This window comes from Mus caroli, unplaced genomic scaffold, assembly GCF_978045245.1.
Source record: "Mus caroli unplaced genomic scaffold, Mus_caroli_1 scaffold_19, whole genome shotgun sequence".
Lineage (NCBI taxonomy): Eukaryota > Metazoa > Chordata > Mammalia > Rodentia > Muridae > Mus > Mus caroli.
Window position 1 is genome coordinate 47,087,233 of NW_028227274.1, and position 4,219 is coordinate 47,091,451.

Consider the following 4,219-nt stretch of genomic DNA (forward strand, 5'->3'; position numbering starts at 1 on the left):
TTCTGGTCCTGGAGACTTTTTGAGACCAGGTTTTTACACTTTGGACTAAAAGTAATGGCATTCATCAATTCTTTGAATGTCAAGACCCATACATAGAGCACACGGGATGTAGGAATTTACAACTGTGTAAAGTTGGGCTACACTTATTCCCACAGACTGAGTGACTCTCGAGGGCCCACACCTCACATCTTCCTAGAATGTTAGGCAGATTCCCAACATGCAGACAAGGAAGGATGCAAAGAACCTACTGAGACCACATGGAAAATGTTAGCATTTAATTAACCTCTGGCGTGGCTTTTAAGCCACCAGAACACAGGCACCTCAACACCCTTAATCTTCTCTTCAGCTCTTCTGCTGAAGGATTCGGCCTTCACGATGACAGGTTGCTTAGGGAGCTTTCCCTTGCCCAGAACTTTGTAGTAGCCTGATTGAACAACATCAGTGATGGGAGCAGCTCCAGTCTTGTTTTTTGCTGCACTGATCCGTGTCTGCTTGCTGACCAACATCCACAATTTATCCAGGTTGACAGTTGGGCAGAAGCTCTGGTTCCTCTTCAAATGGTAATGCCTCATACCAACTTTCCCAAAGTAATCTGGATGATACTTGTAAAAATTTATCCTGTGGTGATGCGTGCCTCCAGCATTCCTGTGGCCGCCTGGGGGCTTGTGGTGCTTACTGATGCAGCATGGCCATGACTCACCTGGCCCCGTAGTTCTGGGTCTTCCTCAGTCTGGATGGCAAGGTGGTGGCAGAAAGGGAAAAGCGGGACAATTTCCCTTATGAATATCGATGTAAAAATATTCAATAAAATTCTCACAAACCAAATCCAAGAACACATCAAAACAATCATTCACCTTGATCAAGTAAGGTTCATTCCAGGGATGCAGGGATGGTTCAATATATGAAAATCCAACAATGTAACCCACTACATAAACAAGCCCAAAGAAAATAAATGACATGATCATTTCATTAGATGCTGAGAAAGCTTTTGACAAAATTCAACACTCCTTCATGGTAAAAGTCTTGGAATGATCAGGAATTCAAGGACCATACCTAAACATAGTAAAAGCAATATACAGCAACCCAGTAGCCAACATCAAAGTAAATGGAGAGAAACTTGAAGCAATCCCCTAAATGAGGGACTAGACAAGGCTGCCCACCACATTCTCCCTATCTATTCAATATAGTCATTATGGAAATGCAAATCAACACAACCCTGAAATTACACTTCACACCAGTCAGAATAGCTAAGACCAAAAACTCAGGTGACAGCAGGTGCTGGCAAGAATGTGGAGAAAGGAGAACACTCTTCCATTGTTGCTGGGATTGCAAGCAATACAATCACTCTGAAAATCAATCTGGCAGTTCCTCAGAAAATTGTACATAGTAATACCTGAGGACCCAGCTATACCACTCCTGGCATATACCAAAAAGATTCTCCAACACAGCAAGGACACATGCTCCACTATGTTCATAGAAGTCTTATTTATAATAGCCAGAAATTGTAAACAACCCAGATGTCCTTCAACATAGGAATGGATACAGAAAATGTGGTATATTTATACAATAGTGTACTACTCTGTTATTAAGACTGATGAATTTATTAAATTCTTAGGCAAATGAGTAGAACTAGAAAATATCATCCTTAGTGAGATAATCCAATCCCTAAAGAACACACATAGTATGCACTTACTCATAAGTGGATATTAACCCAAAAACTCAGAATACCCAAGATACAATACATAGGCCACATGAAGCTCAAGAAGAAGGAATACCAAAGTGTGGCTTTATCCTTCTTAGAAAGGGAAACAAAATATGGAGCATGGGAGCAAATACGCAAAGTGTGGAGCAGAGACTGAAGGAAAGGTCATCCAGAGACTGCCCCACCTGGGAATTCAACCCATATACAGTCACTAAACCCAGACACTATTATGGATGCCAGTAAGTGCATGCTGACAGGTGCCTGAAATAGCTGTCTCTTCAGAGGCTCTGCCAGAGCCTGACAAATAAAAAGGTGGATACTCACAGCCAACCATTGGACTGAGCACAGGGGCCCCATTGGAAGAGTTAGAGAAAGAACTGAAGGAACTGAAGGGTTTTGCAACCCCATAGGAAGAACAACACTATCAAACAACCAGACCCCCCACCCCCCGCAGAGCTCTCGGGGACTAAATCACCAACCAAGGAGTACACATCGAGGGACCCATAGCTCCAGCTGCACATGTAGCAGAGGATGGCCTTGTCAGGCATCAATGGAAGGAGAAGCCCTTGGTCTTATAAAGGCTTGATGCCCCAGTGTAGGGGAATTTGAGGTTGGGAAGACGAAAGTGGGTGGGTGAGTGGGGGAATACCATCATAGAATCAGAGGTAGGGAGAATGGGATAGATGGTTTCTGGGGGAAAACCGGCAAAGGGGATAACATTTTTAATGTAAATAAAGAAAATATCCAATAAGAAACAAAAACAAAACAAAACAAAAAGAAAAACATTATAGTACTGTCTAGAAAGGCTATAAATGCATAAATGCTTGTGACATATGACATGAATGAGAAAAGGAAAGTGACTGGAAAATGGAACATTTGTGTTCTATAGAAACAATTAATGTGACATCAGTAAGTTACATGCAGTTACTTTTTACCCATAGGAATTACCAGAATATCCTAGAATAAGAAGTGAATTTCATAATTCATGTTTGAAAATTATTAAAATTAAGTTGAATAAAATTAAAGAGAAACATCAAACATTATTACAGATGAATAAAACAGTAGTCCTAATACATTTGTACACATAATCCACAGAAGTATAGAGAAGAGAGAACAGAAATAAATATCAAAACAAATAGTAATTAAACTCAAATTGCATCAACAGCCATTTTAATATAAATACTCTAAATATGGATATTAAAGGCAAAGATTAGAATAAATTATAAAGTATGATCCAACTTTATGTATTTGAGACTTTCAGAAAACTTAGACATAAACAGAGGAAAAGAAGGTACATTGAACAAACACTAATCAAAGATAAACAGCAGTAAACATCAATTAGATGATATTAATGATATCAGATGAGGTTGACATAGAGCAAAGAATATTAGCCATGGAAGAAAAGAGCATTATAGAGTGTTGAAAGGATCAGGCCACTAAAAAGAGCCATCCTGATTTGTATAAGGCAAGTAAAACCATAGCTTGCAAAGGCGAGACCAACATGGAATGGGAAACGAGCAAGCTCACGTGTGTATTTGGAGAAATTAACTCACTATTTTCAACAAACTATAGAACAAATAGACATAAAAATTCTGATGAATACAAAGGAGTTTAATAACCTAATTGCCATTTGCACAGTGTACTATATAGCAGCACAGCATACCTTCTGCTAACATGCCCACGAGACAGAACTGAAGGAAGGAGTATCGTGGATGTTGCCATCATGAACACACTGTAGCAGTGAACACCATTTCACAAGTCCTAAAAACAAACTATAACATAAGAGGCAACTAAATGGAAAGAAGAAAAACAGTCACCAGCAGGAAGAAGTAAGGGGTCTCAGAGGCAGTCAGAGCAATGGGGAGAGAAGAATGTGGTCACAATAAATTGTATACAATATTAAATGGTCAGAAAGGTAAAAACCTAATAAAAACAGGAATATCTTCTAAATTGTTAAATATCACAGTGTGTTCTCTGACCAGAAAAGTCAAACTATGAATAAACAATAAATGTCAACAGAAAAATATATCCTGAATGAGGTAACTCAGTCCCAAAATGAAAAATACAATAATTATTTGCTTATATGTGGATTAGCTTGTGGGAGTAAAAATTTTTATAACCATTATGGACACAGATAAAGCAGTGCTGAGAAGAAATTATAGGGCAATAAATGTATTCATTAGAAAGGAATGAATATTTAAAATAATAAAGTCTTGCCCTCAGAAACTAGTAAAAGGACAAATTCAAAACAAGCAAAAGAAAGAATATAGTGTGTGTGTGTGTGTGTGTGTGTGTGTGTGTGTGTGTGTGTGTATCAGAGATAAGTAAACTCAAAAGCTGGTTCCCTGAAAACATCAAAAATTGGAAAGCATCTGTGGGAATGATGGAGAATAAAAGTAGAGCCCTCAAATTATAACTGTGATGCACATAAGAAGAGATGCCAAGACAAAGACGTTGGAAGACTAAGGAAATACCATTGACCACTCTGTATATACACAGTTTGCTAACATAAATGAA

General features: G+C 38.6%; 1 pseudogene; it reads right to left on the bottom strand.

Moving 5' to 3' along the window:
- Positions 1-297: 297 nt before the first annotated feature.
- On the bottom strand, positions 298-3,378 carry LOC110284535 (large ribosomal subunit protein uL15 pseudogene; annotated as a pseudogene).
- Positions 3,379-4,219: the final 841 nt, after the last annotated feature.